At 35.6% G+C, this 19,533-nt stretch overlaps 1 pseudogene; it reads right to left on the reverse strand.

The window, feature by feature from the left end:
- Window positions 1-18,683: 18,683 nt before the first annotated feature.
- Window positions 18,684-18,802, reverse strand: LOC112474376 (annotated as a pseudogene).
- Window positions 18,803-19,533: the final 731 nt, after the last annotated feature.

Genomic DNA, 19,533 nt, shown 5'->3' on the forward strand with positions numbered 1-19,533 from the left:
TGAGTCTCGCGAGCGTCCCCGTGAGGGTGACGTCAGGGTTGTTTGTCTTACCATAACGCGAGAGTTCGCTGCTCCCGGGTTGATTCTGTGGTCCCTGCTGTCCAAGCATATCCTCTTAGTTTTACTTCTATGAATTTTATTCGAAGAGAGGTACTTTGAATGACGTAAATAAATGTAAATTGGACTCAGAGGCCAAAGGCAATGAGAACCCGTCCTACGATGCTTCTGGAAACCTCCAGCATGTAAAATGCTGTAATCGTAGCGGATCACAGTACTACACTGCATACTTGTATGAAAACGTGTTTTTCTAATTTCCAGTATTTTTTTAGGCAGGAAGGTAAATCTATACCATATTACTCCATAATGTCCACAGGCAAAAAAAAATCTCTATATTTTTTAACTAAGATGAATTGCAAACTGTTTTCCTTTTCTCAAGTAGAAGTGACATGAAAATATCAATTCTAGCCTGTAACGCCACTAGCAGAAAAAGCTTTTAAGCGGATATTTACCACTAAAGTGATGCATATTATTCCTTGTTTGTCTTAAATTTATAATCTGCATTAAAGAAGAGCTTGTGCTACATAATGTATGCAGGAATTAAGCTAGGATCAACTTGCTAAATCTAGCTCCTTGGCCCCTCGCTGTAGAAAATAGAAAAGCTATTTCCAGCCCCCATAAACTATTAACCTATTAACGAATTTAATTCTAAAAGGAGGTAGAAAAGGTTAGCTCAAACTGTATTCATGGCAATCAGCTCATAGAGTACATTTAAGAGTTATGTCAGCATTTCCAGTTGTTTAAGATTGTTTATTTGCATGAAAGCTGGTGTTAGAGAGTTACAAGACCTCAGAGAAATACCAGTTGGGAGGAGGGTAACCGGCCACCATTTTTATTAATAAAAGCCAGGTAAAATGAATAACCAAAATGGACTTGAAATAGAAAACAAACTTGAAGAATGTGAATGTTCACTTAGTTTATTTAAAATGTAAAAAAGGCAACCTTTTTTTTTTCCCCCATTGGCTTCACTTTGTATGGTAGGCTGAATAATGGCCCCCAGAGATGTGCACTTCCTTATCTTTAGAGCCTGTGAATATGTTATCTTATGTGGGACTTTGCAGATACCATTAGTTTAAAGATCTGGAGTTGGGAGGATTATCCTGGATTATCTGGGTTGACCCTATGTAATCACATTTGTCCCTAGTCTGAGGAGAGATGATCCCCAAAGCAGAGGAGAGGAGGGGAGGGGAGAGGAGAGAAGATGCTGTACTGCTGACTTTGAAAGTGGAGTAAGGAATCAGGAACCAAGGAAAAAAATGTAGCCTCTAGGAGATGGAAAGATGAGGAAATAGATTCTCCCAAAGAGCCTCCAAAGGAATGTAGCCCTCCCAGCAACTTGATTTTATAATACCTAACCTCCAGTACTATGAGGTAATTAACTTGTGTAGGTTTAAAGTGGTTATTTGTTACAGATGCAATATGAAAGGGATACTCCTTGAGATTTTGTGTTGCATCTCTGTGCAACATCATCTTGCCTTAAGTTTTTCTTAAGCAGTCTCTTCAGTCTTGCCCATTACTTTCTCTTGAGGTCCTGCCCAAAGCTTGATTTATCATATTGTGAGTCTCTTGGGTTATGGAGACTGGAAATCTACTTGGGCAATACAAAGAAAGACAAAATTAAAGCCAAAACCTACCAAAAAGATATTTAAGAAGACCCTGAACTCCAGGAGAAGCTTTTGTTTACCACTGTCCTAGTGCCTACCACACTGCCTTGCACAGTGTTGCAGAGTTATTAGAATGTTTAGATAAAGAAACAAATTAACAAAATACTGTTTCTCCTGCCTGTAGCTTGGCGCTTACAGAAGGAGCATGCAGATTGTCACCCTGCTATCCTCTTTATCTGCCACCAGGAGACCAGAGGACTGCTCTACTGTCTGCAAGAAAGAAGTCCTAGTCTAAATGAATTTCTGTATGTGCATCAAAGCCTATAAAAGCATTAAAAAACACAAGGAAAACAATTTTGTTTTACATATAAATTACATTTGTGTGATCACACTGTATAATAAACTTTGAAAGGACCTACATATTTAGGTGAGTTTACATAGCAAAGCCTCAGAGTACCAACACTGTATTTCCAATTCTCTGTTTTCTGAACAAGCCAAGATAATGATTCCAGGCCTTCATTTTTCTCTGCAAGAAATGGATATAGATCATGTGATGCATGGCTGAAATTACTTTTTTATAGATAAGAATGAATAATGGAGTTTTTCTAATTGCTGTGAAATTATCTTAGATCTTGGAACTGGAATAATTTAATTTGGCCTAAAGTGGAAACTTTTATTACTCTAATGTGCCTTCTGTTTTTAAGCAGAAGACATTGCTAGGCTTTGACCAGTCCTAGAAGTTGTAGCTTTACTTGTCACAGTCACCATTATCATGTGCACAAGTGCTCTAATTGATAATGTTAGGAAAGACTCCAATAATAGATGTTACATGTAAATGTAATCAGAACTTTGGTGAACATAATTTTCCCAGATAGTGTTGACATACTTTAGAAGAATCCTTCCATCTCTTATTTTCCTTCTCTTGTTGGAAAAGCCATGATATGGAATATTTGATTGATTATATACAGAAGATGAGGTCATTTTATTTTCTCTAGTTTTAATTAACTGAAAATCATAGTAGCGAAGTTATTGGAATTATAACTCTTTGTTATAGATGATGGAGAGCCTAGGTTATGATACCTTTTGAGTACGTGATCACTTTTAAATAAAAGAAGCCAGGAAGAAGCAAGGATTTAGAAGAAAAAGCAGATATGTGTATTCTATGCCATTTTTTTAAAGAAAATTTTTGCTCAGAAGAAGGAACTCTATAGGATTTCAACCTGCATGAAGCCTCATGTGCTTAAAGAGTTATTTTGATTCACAGGGAAAAGCTATAGTTGCAATTTGCCACAGAAAATTGTACTTATAATAGTAAGTCTATTACTCATGGAGATTTTTCCTTATCTTTTTGAACCTGAAGTCTTAAATGACAAGTCTCTCTTACACGACACAGGTTATTCTACTATCTGAAACATTCTCTTTTTAGGTAGGTACCATTCTCTTAGACCCTACCAGAAAACTATCTTGCTTTAGAATGTGCTTGGCATTTTACATTCATTAAATTGTCAAATTTTGTAAAAGACGAAACACACCGAGAGGTTAACTAGCTTGGCTAGGTCACACATATAATAGCTGCTACATTTCTCCTCCCTTTTCCTAAGTGCAACTTTCCTTACTACCCTATGACTCATTAATCTTCCTCTGAATTCCTACAACTCTTTTATGAACTGTGCGATGCAATTTAGCACTTAATTATACTCTTCCTCTTAGTGACTCTGGTTTTTCATACATTTCGGTCTCCTCATCCCAGGCACCCATCATCTTCCCATGGGATAGAAATACAGTACTTCTTTTGTATTTACTCAGCATAGCCTATAGCTGAGATTTTGGTAGATCCTTAATAACTTTTGTTGATTTTAATAAAACATTAAATGACTTGACAAAAACTAATAGTATGTCTATACTGGCATTATGTTTTATTTGATGGAGAATATATTTTAGCTACACTTCATATATTACCTTTTTGCATTTTGGAATATGAGGTATATTTGTGTATTACAGAGCATTTCTGTGGAAATTGGTAATAAACCTCGTTATCCAAAAGGTAGTCTGATCCTTTCTAATATAGTCTGTGAGAAAACATTTACAAAACCATGATATAGTTTTTCTCCACTATATCAAGAAATCATAGATTCTTCAGGGATGATTTCTCAGGTAGTCAGGAGTTTAGCAGAAGTTCAGACATTTTTATTTTGCAGAAAGATATAGTTTATGATTATAATTAATGATAGATTTCACGTATTTACTACTTCTGATGTACCAACCACTCCTGTGAACATCATCCCATGTATTGTATCATTTAGTTCTCATAAGAACTCTGTGAGGTAATGCTATTACAACCTTCATTTTACTTATTAGGGAACTGAGGCAAAGAGAATGAGTCACTCAAAATGACATACAAAGTGGTAGACTTGAGAGCTCATATATAAAATATGAAATCACTTTCTTAACATAACATAAAACTATCCTCAGTGTTAAATTAATACATAATTTTTTGCCTCCTCCATTTCTCTGTCTATAAGCGTATTAATATCAGTTAGGAAAGTGCCATGGAGTTGCTTTCTGTTTAGAGGAAAAGCATTTATTCATGATCCCTAAATTCAGTATTTCCTAAACCCTGTCAGACACAGTGCCATCTTTCTAGAAGATATTTTCTAAATCAGTCTTTACTTCCTTGAAATGAAATTAATAGATAATACCACCTGCCTATGTACATACATAGAAAAACCAATATAATAATGCCTCTGATATAAAAGAAATAAAAGTAATTTATATTAGTGTCTTTTAATATGTAAAGGCATTAACATACCTACTCTATAAAAAAAAAATGACAAAATAGTTAAATCTGTTGACAAAGCCACCATGGATGGAGACTGACAGGTTTACTTGTGGCTCAAATACCATGAGTAGCATTTTCTTGATTGGTGACCAAATCTTAGTTAAGTTTTGAAAAATAAAAGGAAAAGTTCCCCTCGATTGCCACAGTCCATTGCTTCCACTGTAGGAAATATGTTTTCACATTTCTGAAATTTGTATGTCTTAAAAGCACCATCAGCCAGGTGTCAGTCATGATATGGTTGTTATTGTCATTGCCTGAGCATGTGCAAACTTAGTTATTGTTACCAATTTCCTGTCTGGCTCAAAAAAATACCAGCATCAAAACTTTTGTAATTGGTGTCAGTGGCTTCGAAGAAAACCCTAGACACAAGAGTTGAGCATTGTTTTAAGAAATATAGCATCATCATAATACTTGATAGGAGAGAGGATAATAATACTGTTTGAAAAAACATGGATATTGACAACTCTGAGTCAAAACCTGTTTCAGGAAATTTTCAGAATGTGGAAAAGTTTTGAAAATAACTATTTTGCTTTTGTTTTCCCCTTACATATGTCCAAGTGTGATGTTTGATTTATGTCTAAATAAGCATACAACAGCTATTTAAATAAAGACAAAGTTAAAAATATGTCTAAATGCATAGTTTAAATGGCAATGTTTTTCTTGTTTTTTTCTTGATATTTAAATAATATTATGTTTTACAACTGATAATGTCTTAAATTAGATGAAATGCCATAATTTCTTGGAAAATCTATTGCACAATGTAAAATCTATTGCACAGTAAATCAGTACAAGTATATTTTGTTTTTATATGTAAAATTATGTCAAAATCCAACCTCAGATAAATAAAAGTGAGTTTTTCCTCTCGGAAGTGGAGCATTTTTTTGTTGATGAGGACTTCCTGCATAATATCTAGCATCCCTGACCCAACCTAATGAAAGCCAATGACAACTCCCATTCTTTGTAATAACAAAATGCATTTTCACTAATTTCCAAGTGACCCCTAAGGAAGGTAAGCTCCTGCTGAGACTCTTTAAATACTTGATATGATATTCCCATCAATCTTCACTAGAGGGAGCAACTGGTCTTTGAGAAAATGATGTCTAGTCTATGAAGAACTTTGGAATGGTCTTTCACTATAAATGAAATACTCTTGTAATTTAAATTAAATCATAATCTTTTATTCCAACTGAACTGCAATTGTTACAAAATAGTTTTCTCAAACAGCTTTAGGTTTGTTATGATGGCTTCCAATAATCAAATCAGGCCAGAGTATCTCAAATGACCCTACATAGTCTGACAAGGTCCCTACCTATGTAGACTAGAATCATGGACCTGGTTTCAAATTTGAGCTCTGCCATTTATTATTGGTTTGACCTGAGCAAATCATATCATCCCTCTGAACCACAGTTTCCTCATAGGTAAAATAGAGTTTATAATACATACTTTACAGGCCTATTAAGGAGAAGAAATAAGACATGTGCAAAGTATTTAACACTATAATCTTTTAATGAATAGAAGCTGGTAGTAAATTTGTATTGTTTTATGCCAAAATATGCATTAAAATTAAAGTATTGTACAAGATATAATTCTAAATTCTATTATAAAACAATTATGTGTGTAGGAGTCCAGAGAAAGACATCCACGTGGATTAGAGTGGTCAGTGAAAGATTCATGGAGGAAATGAGACTTGACTTATATCTTGCTATGGATAAGAGTTGAATAGTTTGAGAAGTGGGTGGGGCAGGAAGACATAGTAAACATACTTGTCCACTGTTCCCGCTATTTTAAATGCATTCTAGATCTGCAGTGTCACTAGCTACATGTGGTTATTTAAATTAATTAAAATAAATGAAATTAAAATTTTAGTTCATCACCCTAACCATATTTCAAATACTCAGTAGCAACATCTAGCTAGCGGCTACTGTATTGGACAGCATACAACAGTTCATTATGGCAGAAAGTTCTATTGGACAGTGCTGTTCTAAACATAATAGTGTCTTCAGGTGGTAAAAAAGCGGGGGGTGAGGGGGTCCTTGATAGAACTAAAATGTCATACCACAGAGATAGCAGGCCATTACTTTATAAAAGTATTAAGGAAAAAACATTAAAATTCATGTTTTCAATTAGCATTTTTTTTGAGCAAAAATTGTGTGTATTTATAATTGGAAGTAAGTATACTAGAAGTACTTATCTACTAGCATAGATAATATCAAAAAGATAATCAAATGTTGTGTTTCTTTACTATAAAACTTATAGACTTAAAATGATTTGCAAATGTGTCTGAGTCATTATCTTTCAGAGAGAGGAAGCTAAATGAGTCCAAATCAGGAGGTGTTAGTTGAAAAATTTGTGTAATTACATTCATCATATATGCTTGGTGAGACAAACCCCTACTGTATTTTTAGTAAGGTAAACTAATTTAAAATAAAATGAAAATAATGTAGGTAAAACAAAAATAATTACATAGATTTACAAAAGTCATTGAATCACAATGATTTGTTCGGTACAATACCAAAATTGATAGTCAAGCCTTTTAATAGACATTTCTTATATTTTGAAAGCATCTTAACATCCTAAGGTTCAGAAATTTCATACAAGAGAAAATGTTTCTTTGCATTTTCTAAATACTATGTTTCTTTGCAATTTCTAGAAGTTTAGATTAGTAGCTAAACCATTTAACAGTGTTCCTATGAATTTGTGTTGTCACTGTTCATTAAAACTCCAGAACTTGTATATAATCTTACAAAAATATCAGTAATTTTTGTGTGTGAGTACAGTCCCAGGGTCAAAGAATCTTAGAACAACTAGACTTTAATGATAAAACATAGCCCTCTTGTTTTAAACCAAATTTCGTCAAAGTCATTTACTACTTTCCACATAAAAAATTTAATATGAAAAGTTCACATTATGATATCTAACTTGATACTTTGGTTGTCATAATATTTCATCCATTAGCTGAGACTTCTGCCTTGTGAATTCTTTGACTCTAAGACTGTAGTACAATTTCCTTTGGTTTGTGAGCAAGTCATTCTATGCACATCTGTTTTAAAAATGAAAGGTTAATTTGGAAAGAGACCACCATTCATTCATTTAATCATTAATAGAAATGATCTTATCCCTTCTATGACATAGGTAGAATTCACTGTGTTGTAAAGATAGGAAATTTTAAAGAAGTCAAATGACTTGCCTAAAGTTACATAGCTAGTAAGTAATAGAATGTGAATATAAACTCAGTTTGCCTGACTTCAAAGTTCTTTCTACTGTGCTTCGTTGCTTTTCTGATTTCTTGAAATTTTTGACAGTAATGGGGGAACTCAAGGACTGTTGTCTCTTTCCTGATAACTCATTTTTCCAGGGTTTGTATATTCATTGCCCAGTACCCAGAAGATTCTTGTACACTGTTGGCTACATTGATTGAATGATTCCACACTGAAGGCTAACTTAAACAGCCATGAGAACTTTAATATATTAATCTAACCAAAGCATATGGCTTTCAGGAAACAAATGCCCTAAGTGGAAGCATTTATTAAATATGAGACAGATTTAAGAAATAAAATCTCCTGACACTGCAGATACTTCTGATGATATCATTTCCAGATTCTCAGACTTGGGGTTCAGAAATTTTATTTGCTGAATAAACTCAAAGATAAAAGACCTCTAGCCAATAAATATTTCATTAGTTTACACTGTTCTATATCGAGGAGGAAGTTTTGAAAACAAAGCTTTGTTATCAGAAAATTTATGAAGTCCAATTTGGAAATAATTCTAACTCAGAAGAGAGAGGCAATCTGCGTCTACCCATTTAAGTCATCTACCCATATGAAGATGGTATTAAGGTTGCTAATCAGCTGACCTTGAGATAGGGAGATTTTCCTGGATTATCTGCTTGGGCCCAATGTAATTAAAAGGAATTTTTAAAGTGAAAGAGGGAAGCAGAAGAGGTTAGAATAATGCAATATGTTGTTGAGAGTGGAATATTGAAGTTTCTTACTATTTTTGTATTGCTAAATATTTCTCCCTTCATTTCTGTTAATGTTTTCTTATATAATTACATGATCTGATATATATACACACACACACACACACACACACACACATATACACGTACATACACATGTACACACATACACACATATGTATATATTGATAATGTTTATGTTTTCCTGAATAAAATGACATTTTTACTATTAAAAATTAAAAAATAATGCAATGTGGAAAGAACTCTACCAGCATTGCTTGCTTTGAAGATGGAGGAAGAGGCCACTATTCAAGAAATGTGGACCACCTCTAGTAACTGGAAAGGGCAAGGAAATTGATTTTCTCCTGTGTGTCCAGAAAGGAATGTAGTTCTGCTGATTTCCTGAGCTTAGTCCAGTGAAATCCATATTGGATTTCTGATCTCCAAAACTCTAAAATATTAAATTTGTATTGTTTTAAACTGCTAAGTTTGTGGTCCTTTGTTACAGCCACTATAAAAAGCTAAGTATGTAAAACATTAACGTATTTTCTGACATTTAATGCTCATGCAACACTGTTAGCTAACTCAATTCCAGTGTCAAGACTCGCAAGAAGCAACTTGACCTTTTCTGCATTTTGAGATGTGGGCTGGGGGCCGAGGAGCCACCCTCTCCCACTCTCTATCTATTCATCAACACCCTTCTCAATCATTTAACTCCTGAATAAAATATTTTTAGATGCCTCAGCCTATATGTATTATCTTTTTCCTTTGAACTGTTAGGCGTTGTTCGTACATCTGTTACGTTGACTTGTTTTGTTTTACCTTGTTTTGAATTATTTGTGAATTTATTTTACTTATATCTCTTAATTTGGAAACAAGTTGAACATAAAGACAATTTTTACTAGTTTTTCTATTCCCAGGATAGTATCAGCTTGCATAAAGTAGGTAATTATTAAATATTGTTAAGTAATATGGGGAAATAAGGCATGAAAGTGAGCAGTTTTCTAATGTGACTTAAAAATTCCAGAGTCATATCCACTCACATGCCAATGGCAAATCTTGGTTTGTAAAGGCGGCAGAGAGAAATTAGTCTCTAGCTAATGTGGTTTCGTGTTCACCTAAAATTCTTGGGGAAGATGAGAGGACTGTATATTGAGAAATAAAAAGCAGTTTCTCCCTCTACCAGTTTTAAGAATAATTTGAGCCAATTAAAAGTTATCTATAATTATGAGTTTAGAAAGCTATTAGAGAACAGAATGCCTCAAAGTCATGGTACACTAAAAATGTTGTTAAACTCTCTCATCCTGAAAGGCTGCTTGAATTTTAAAAAATTATTCTTTGATTTTGGGTTTCATTTGAGCTTATAAGTCTTACAACTATTATGACTAAAATATATTTGACTATCCTGGGCCAAAAATTTTAAGAGTATAAGCCAAGTTATATCAGTTTTGTAGAGTCTGCCCTTCAAAACGTCCTCATTTTTAAATTCCTGGTTTTAATGGTGAGCAGACAGCAAGACAAAAAGGAAAAGAAATGTGTGCCACATTTGTGGGTAGTGGAGAGGTGGGTAGGAGTAAACAGTTCTGAGTATAGTTACAAATATATATTAACTCAAGTTCTGGATGGATTTTTGAGGTATTACTGGTTGGACCATCAAGGATTTTTAGGAAGAAGAAACGAAATTCTAAACTGATCTAATCTTCTGGGGATGCTATCATTTTTACTTGGGATTTTTCTGCAGTGTTATTAAATCTTTTAGTTAATGCAGAAGCCACAGCAGCACGTGTGTAAGTTACTTTAGAATGTGGGAGGGTTCCATCCTTTTTCCCAAATGAATCATAATGAAGAAGAGCTCAGGTAGAACCCCCATAGTCACAGCCTGTGGGCCTCACCTTTCCTTTCCCTGTAGCTTAACAATAGATTGTCCCCCGAGGCTTGGAACATCCCCTGCCACAGAAAGTTGCCCTGAAATTTATGATTAATGTTCTTATGCTTACTGATCACAGTCTTTATGGTCTAGCATTCGTTCCAGATGACTCTCATCTTTGTTCCTGAGGACCACATTGCCAGAGGGGAGGCACCATGAAGCGCAACAGAAGCCCCCAGAACCTTCGCACAGCCTCTGGAATAATGCCCAGATTTTCCCTTAAACTGGACTGAGAAAGTTAGGCAGTTTTTGAAGGTGTTAACTTTCTGCCTTCTCAAATCACCAGTCCTAGGACAATAAACACCCATTCTAAATGGCTCAACTCCTATGGGTCTATTGGCCGAGCTGCACAGGCAGCACAAGCCCTGGACTCAGTTGCCCTCAGGTTACAGTAAGGCATTATAAGCAGGGAAGACATAATCCAAAAATATATTGATCTAGATAGATATAGATTAGATATTAGATATATAGGAATAAAGACAGAGACAGAGATAGAGATGAGGGAGGTTTCTCTCAATTTGTAGGATCTCCACAACTTGAACAAAAATATTCATGGCTTTTTTTTTTCTCACCTAAGAGATCCAAGCACAGCTTTAACAGTTATTGATGTTGAAATGGACAATTCCACAGTATATTGTGACTTCAAATTGACCAAGTAAAATTAATATGGCCTAAAGGAAAGTTACTTAACACACTGCTGTTTTCTGAGATTGCTAGTGTTTGGGTGGTGGTTGGCTATGGGCAAGGATAATGTGGAACGTTAGATGGAAATATAGTTGTGGTGCTCGCTTTGGCAGCACATAGGCTAAAATTGGAAATATAGTTGTGAAATTTTAATAAACTGCCAGACTGCTAACAATATGCTTTTGTTCAAACCATTTTTTAAAAAAACTTTGGCAGTTATTCCTAAATCTTAGTTCAGAAAGAAAGTGTAAATTTTAATTAGAAAGATGGGTACAGTATTAAGAGAGTAAAGAGAAGACACACGTTCACACATTTCAGAAAGACTTTTATTCAGTGCTAAACTACTAAATTTGAGATCCAAAGTCACAATTAGAGGGACAATTGGAAATAATAGAGTAACATTTGAATAGTAAGTTTCAAGTCTTGCCTTTTAGGTAGCTGTTACTATTTTTGGAATCCTAAGTAGTTTTTAATAGTACAGTACTCATTTCCTTCCATATTATAACATTATTTTTATATAGATGCAAAAATGAAAGAAAAAAAGCCCAACTTCAAGTGTACAAGTTCCTTTTACTGCTGAATATATAATTTTATCACTCATTGGTAAACTATTACAGTTGTGAAGAGCTGATAATTTTTAGAATTCAGAGGAATCACATATACCATTTGGCAATGGCTTAATATGTTTCATGACATATACTTATCTTATCTTTCCCCTCCTGCTTAAGATCTACTTTGCATAATTGTTTTCCTGATTACTCTGCCTCAGGCTATCAAGTCTAATGAAGGGATTTTTGGCCTTCTACTAACTTAGTTTTCTAGTGTCAAAGAACTATTGTCCTTTCTCCACTCCTCCCACCCTTTGAATCTAAGTCCAACATAAATGAATGGTAACAAGTTTTCTTCACTGCTTTTAGTATAGAGTTTCAGTTCAGGAAAAGTTCTGTTCAAGAATGAATTCCAGCAGTGTTCCTAATGCCAGCAGGCAGCATAAAAGTCTTGGAGTATGGAAGTAAGCCAGAGTAAATTCTGCCCTGTTTAAGTGAAGTCATTTATATATAACATAAGATTATGATTCTAATGCAAACTTCGTGGCCATCTTAAGAGTTTAAATGATGAGCATTTATGAAAGACAAACTTAAAGGCAAAGTTATCCCAACTGTGATTTTTACTGGGACACTATTCAAACACACACACACACACAATATCGAGGGAAGGCCTAAGAGATAGAGCATTCTTTGACTATAGAATTGTAGTTGGACTACTGAGGTAGTCAGGCCGAAATGTTATAGTGAGTGTGTGTGTGAGAAGGCAACATTTTCTGGGATAGGCTTCTTCCTCAGAGGTGAAAGATGGTCCTAACGACCCACCTGGAAGGGAGTCTTGATTCTTTTCCTTCCTGGAGACGGCAGATCCTTCCTGGAAGCCTTGGCCTTACCCATGTGGAGCAAGGCTTTGTAACCCGCTGTTTCAGGACCAGGGAGGTCCAGTTCGGCTCAGGGGCACGCTCATTTGGAGTGTTTTCATGTTACCTCTTCTATTAGATGTCTGTGTATCCTAAGAGGGAAGCACTATTTTATTCAATTCTTCATTCATTCACTCTTGATCTTATAATTCCTTCTCTTCCCACAACTGGAGTGATCTAATAAGTAGTATCTGATTAGGACACATCTTTACTTAAAGCCCCTCAATGGCTGATTATCTCTAAGGTTAAAGACTAAACTTCTTTACTTCACCCCAGGTTCTCTCTTTCTGCCCTTTAGCCACAGTTGTGGCTTTCACATCCACACTTTGGCCAAGTTCCTTCTTGCCTTGGGTCCTTTTAATGCAGATTGCTTTGTCAGCAATTCTCCCCACCTTCATTCTCCTCGCCCTCCTCTCGCTTTTCACTGGGCTACCAGGCTACCTTCTACTGGTTTTTCTCATCTCAGCTCAAAGGCCACTTCCTCTGGGAAGACTTCCTTGAGCTTCTATGCCAAGTTAGGCTCCTTCCTCCTCCTTACACACTTTTACCACAGTCTGCATCCCCATTTGTAGCACTTACTACAATTGTAGTTAATTATTCATTACTTATTTAATATCTTGGTAGACTGTAAACTCAATGATGACATTAAATATGTCTATAAATTGCTGTACTTCAAGTACCTAAAACAGCATCTGGCACATTATAGAGATTCAGTATATATTTTTTGAATGAATGAATGATCCAATAAATGACCAATCAGATGGTTGAATGGCTGGCTAGTCTGATTCCTTTTTGCACACACATCCCCACCTGCCAGGGTTCGGCACAGGACAGCAGGGAATAGGTGTAGGTTATGAGTCTCACAGGGCACAGCATAGTGAGGATGGAGTAAAGCTGAGGAGAGGAGGGGCTTTGTTTAGAGGAAGTTATGATTCAAGAGGGTCAGCGATCAAATAGCAAAAACCATATCAAGGGGAGGGGCTTTGTTTAGAGGAAGTTATGAGGGTCAGCGATCAAATAGCAAAAACCATATCAAGGAGAAGAGTGAGGCTTTGAATTGACTGGTGAGCCGGTATTGGTTGCTGAGACACAGAATCAAGTAAAGCGCCAAAGGTGCTGAAATGAGGAGCAGTCATTCTGGATATAAGGTGCCAAAGCTTGGGGGCCTTCTGTGAGCTCCACTCACATTTTCATCAGTGAAATGTTCATTTAAAGGCCACAGTCTAGGATGCAAATTATTTACCAACACTTTTTAAATACACTTCCGTATTTCCTTACCTGAAATCTTTCAGTGCCATGAATTTGAAATTCAGAATTTTTTAGAGTTTAGAAAGGAGAAAGATAGGGTAGATATACCATGAATTAATTATTATTCCCAGGGAGTTCTGAGGCAGCCTTTGTTATCAAAAATATTAATATTCATGCAGTGCAATGTATAAATATTCAGTGAGTGGGATAAATACACACTATCGAAAGCTTCAGAATCATTTCAGGTCAGGTTTTGCTGCCAAATGAGATACGAAAATAAGAGTATTTTTGGATTTGGAAATTCTGGATAAGGATGGCAGACCTGGTAGAAAGTGCTGTATGCTTTCGGAACTCTGTTAATTCCTGTTTGACTGATTCTCGGCAACAGGGGAGGAGCTGCCCTGATCCTCTGACTCAGGGATTCCTCAAGTCTTTTGGGAAATCCCCCCAGTCCTCTCAGCAGTCATCTTCCCAGAAGGAAATTTGGCCATACCTGGTCTATTCTTAGGCTACTGTGAGATGGTCGTCAGTCTACAATCTTTATTAAGCGTCTGCTGTGTTCAGAGCTCAGCCAGGAGATAGAAGGATAAGCAGAAGATGGATTTATCTTTCTTTAGGTAATCCTCTATCCTAGATACCTCACCTGAGCTCCCTGTCTTATTTCTAACTGTATAATACACAGATGCACTTATAATTCAAAGACAAAACTGGTTATCTTCTTTCAACCTAAAATCAGACAAAAAGTAAAATTTATTTCTTATCTAATGATCCTTTTCACCATCCATTAAATGGCCCAAGCTAGAATCAAACTCCATTTTCTTTATTTTTCACACACAATCAGCACTAAATGCTGTTGAATCACTCGCATGGGTGCCCTGCTCTCCCGTCCCATTAGGCCTTCATCACCTCAGCTGTTTTCATCTCCTGAGTCTCCTCTCTGCCCCTTGTTTGATGCTCTTTCTTAACCATCCATTTGTCACTGACTTTAGTCATTTTTCAATAATAAAGTATTTTAAAACATACCATTTGCTTTTAAAATCCTCCTTGGTTTTTTTAAAATGTCAATGTCATGAAAAATAAATAAAGGTTGAGGAACTTTCCAGATTAAATGACACTAAAGAGACAAGAAAATGAACTAAAGCACATGATCCTGGATTTAGTCTCATACAAGATAAACATTACTGTAGTAAAAGGTCATTATTAAGACAATGACAAAATTGGAATAGATAAAAGTATTACGTCAGCATTAAAACTTCCTGAATTTAATAACAGTAATGTGGTTATAAAAAGGAATGTCTTTATTCTTGGAAAATAGACACTGAACAATTAAAAAGGTATAAAAATTACTCTCAATTAGTTCAGCAAAAAAAATATGTGTATGTACGTGTGAGCCTATATGTGTGTATATATCCATGTATGTTTATATACATACATATGTACATCTATATATCTCTATTTTTATATGTTTACATAAGTAATACATTATACAGAGAGAGGAAAAGAGAATAATAAAGTAAATGTGGTAAAATAGTAATAAACTGGGAAATCTGGGTAAAGAGTATACCGAAATTCTTTGTACTATTCTTGCAAACTTTCCGTAAGTTTGAAATTATTTCAACATTAAAAATTTTTAATATTCAGTTTTCAAATATTAAACTTGTATTACTGTCATCCAAACAACTTTATTATAATGCACACACACATACACATGCACACACACACACGCACACACAATTTCATCACACTTCCATTGCCCATGAAAAGAAATTTTAAGCTCCTTCATATCATGCTCAGGGACTATCTATAATCTGGTCTCAACTTAGTTTCTCTACCTCACTCTTTTTTTTTCCCCCTATAGGTAATCCTTACTCTGTCTATGCTGAAATGCTCACCTTTAATTCCTCCTCCTGTGTTTTTGTGCCTGTCGTTTTCTCTGTATGGCATGCCCTCGCTATTCCTCCATTGCTGATCTCCTATGTCTGTTTTAAGACCAAGCTCAGGAGTCACTTCCTCTCTAATCATAGGCAAAGTTAACACTTCCCTCCTGTTATGGACTGACTGTTTCTGTTCCCTAAAATTCATATGTTGAAACCCTCACCCCCATTGTGATAGCATTTGGAGATGGGGACTTTGGGAGGTAATTAGGATTATATGAGTTCATGAGGGTGAGACCTTCATAGGGGTTTCATGCCCTTATAAAAAGAGACACCAGAGAGCTTGTCTCTCTCTCAATCATGTGAAGACACAGCCAGAAGTTGGCTATCTGTTAGCCAGGAACAAAGTTCTCATCAGGAACCCAATCTGTTGACGCCTTAATCTGAGAGTTCTCAAGCTTCAGAACTGTGAGAAAATACACTTGTTTGTTAAGCCATGCAGTCTGTGTATTTTGCTATGGCAGCCCTAGCAGACTAATGCGCCTCCTCTGTGTATGCATAGCACTGCACAGAGGTAAGTGATAGCAGTTAGGACTGTCTTATACGGATTGCTGACGGAGCTTTCTCTTCCACTGAGGAGTGAACCCTCAGAGCAGAAGCTATGTGCTTTATCTTTCTGTCAAATCCCTTCTGCCTTTAAGGTCCAGCTATGTCTTCTTTCAGGAAGCCTTCCCTGACCAATAATTGTGCCCACAGAGACTTATCTTCCTCCACACCCTCACAGTGCTCGTGCTTGAATTATTTGACTGGCTACCATATTACTGATATCTTTCAAAATGCATTTATGTGTTTTTTTTTTTCAAAATAAGAAACACATTACATATGTCAAAGCTGAAAAAGTAAAAATATTGTTCTCTCACCACTGACCGCCCCCCATATTCCCTAGACCTCCACACATCATCTAACCCTCAGCTCTGTTGTCTCTTCTGCAAAATCAAGGCTTGAATTAGACGATCTCTAAAGTTCCTTTCAGCCTGAAAACACTAAGGTCCTAACACAGATTTTAAGAATGAAAGGTAGCACATTATGTGGGTAGATATACTCTAGAATCCAACAGAACCTGATTAGGAAACTCAGTTCTATATCTTTCTTCTCTCATTTCTTACTTATATCTTACTCCAGCCACTGTTCTAGGCTCTGGGAAGGCAACTATAAATAAGGCTGTCAAGGTTCCTCCATTCAAGGTGTTTACATTCCTCTAGGAAAGACCAACAATTAAACATGTATAAATATATACGAGTAAATAATATAATTTTGGATGATGATAATAACTCTGCAGAAAAATAAAGCAAGTCATGAGATTAATGAGTAAAGGGAATGTAGAAAATATTTTAAATAGTGTGTTGGGGAATGTTCTCAGAAAGGTCTGGAGAACATTCCAGACCAAAAGAGCAGCCCAGAGACAGCAAGGCAGATAGATAATCAGAGCACACATTCTGTAACTTCCTTTTTTCACCTGATTTTATAGATACACTGTGATCTTCTTAATTTTTTTTTATATAGGTGCATCTTATTCTATCATATGCATGTTCCAAGATTTATTTAATAGCCATCTATTGATAGACATGTAGCTTATTGCTATTTTGTTGTTGTTATTATAGGCAAAAAGTAACAAACATGAAATAGTCAGCTCAGCCTGCTGGAATCCAGAATCTGAGCTGGAGACACAACTCTTTCTTTCTTTTTTTTGCCTCACTCATTATTTCTATTATATTTCACTGACTGTTTTAGACACTAGGGATATATCAGTGAACTAGATGCCCACGTCCCTGCCCTCAGGATGCTTATCTTCTGATGAGCAGAAGAAACAATATGAAAAATGAACATGTACATTAAAAGGATATAGTTTTGGATTGTGGCAAATGCTTTAAAAGAAATAAAGGAGGACAAGGAAATAGTAAAGGGCAGAGATGTGGGGAATTTTAGATATGTTGGCCAGGAGAGCCTTTGAGGAGGTGGTGTTTGAGCAAGATGTAAATGATGTGAAGGACCAGCCATATAAAAGTGTGGGGAAGCATATATCTGGCAGAAGGAGCAGTGTGTGTAAAGACCTGAGGCAGGAAAGAACTTGGCACCCTGGAAGAACAACAAGAAAGCACAATGGTTGGGGTACACCCAGCCAGATGGAAGAAAACTGGAGCTGAAACTGGAGGCACAAGCAGGGCAGGGGACAGAGGTCCTGTGGCCATAGAATGCATTTGGATTTATTTGAAGTGTAACAGGAAGCCATCAGGGAGAAACACTGAAAAGAAGAATTACACGTTCTGATTTATGTTTTGGAAAGCTCACTCTGGCTGTGTGTAAAAGGAGACTATGAGGAACATGAGTGGAACGAGGAATATGAGTCTCGCTGTAGCCCGGGTAGGAGTCGATGATGGTGTATATCTATCTATTCTATCTATCTATCTATCTATCTATCTATCTATCTATCTATCTATCTATCTATCTATCATCATCTATCTATCTCTTTAAATAGAGATTGGAGTTATGAATTCTAAAATAAAACCAAACAGAAATAAACCATCACACTGCTTTGTAAACAGGTTTATGGAGCACTTGGTAAATTTGATTAGAAATCTTTATATATGTTTTTGTTGGTTAGTAACAATCATTGGCTCTCTAACACCCATAAATGTGAGCATCTTTTTTTTAAGATTTTTAAAATTTAGTTTATTTTCCATTTATAGTTCACATACAATATTATATTATTTTCAGGTGTACAACATAGTGATTAGACATTTATATACCTTATGAAGTGATCACCCAGATAAGTCTCATACATAAGTCTTATATTCATCTAACCATACATAGTTATTATAATATTATTGACTATATACCCTATACTGCACTTTACATCCTAATTTATTTTATTTATTTATTTTTTTTAGGCAAGGCAACCCTTGGTTGACCTCACAGATTGCAAGGACCTTGTCAGCTTACAATCCCTTATTTATTTATTTATTTTTATGCTTACAGCATCTGGTCTTCCTAGGTGGTCTCTCATCCAAGTACTAACCAGGCCCAATCCTGCTTAGCTTCTGAGATCAGACGGGATTAGGCTTGTTCGGGGTAGCATGGCCATAGACAAATATCTTCATTTTTATAACTGGCAATTTGTACTTCTTAATCCCTTTCACCTTTTTCATCCATCCTCCTAAACTCCCTCCCATCTGGCAACCATCAATTTATTCTCTGTATCTATGAGTTTGTTTGTGTTTGTTTGTTTGTTTGTTTGTTTATGTTTTTTGATTCTACGTATAATTGAAATTATATGGTATTTATTTTTCTTTGAGTTATTTCATTTGGCATAATGCCCTCTAGGTCTATCTATATAGACACAAATAGCAAGATTTCATTTTTTATTATGATCGAGTAATATTCCATTGCTTTATGTGTACCACATCTTTAACCATTCGTCTATTGACTCTTAAGCTACTTCCATATCTTGGCTATTGTAAATAATGCTGCAGTGAACATAGAGATGCATATATCTTTTCAAATTAGTGTTTTGGATTTCTTAGGATAAATAACAAGAAGTAGAATTGCTGGGACATATAGTAGTTCTACTTTAAATTTTTTTCTCTATACTATTTCCCATAGTGGCTATACCAATTTACAATCCTACTAACTACGTTCTCTTTTCTCCATATCCTCGCCAACACTTGTTAATGTGAGCCTCTTTAAACGTTTTGCGTGTGATTTTTTGTGTGTGTAAATTAATTGCCAACAGAGTTAGAATAACTTATGCTAACTCAGATTCTGAATCAGAGAGAAAATTCATAGAGCAATGAATTATATGTAAACTTAAGCCTCCTAG

Source organism: Pteropus alecto, unplaced genomic scaffold (assembly GCF_000325575.1).
Source record: "Pteropus alecto unplaced genomic scaffold, ASM32557v1 scaffold79, whole genome shotgun sequence".
In the NCBI taxonomy this organism is placed as follows: Eukaryota; Metazoa; Chordata; class Mammalia; order Chiroptera; family Pteropodidae; genus Pteropus; species Pteropus alecto.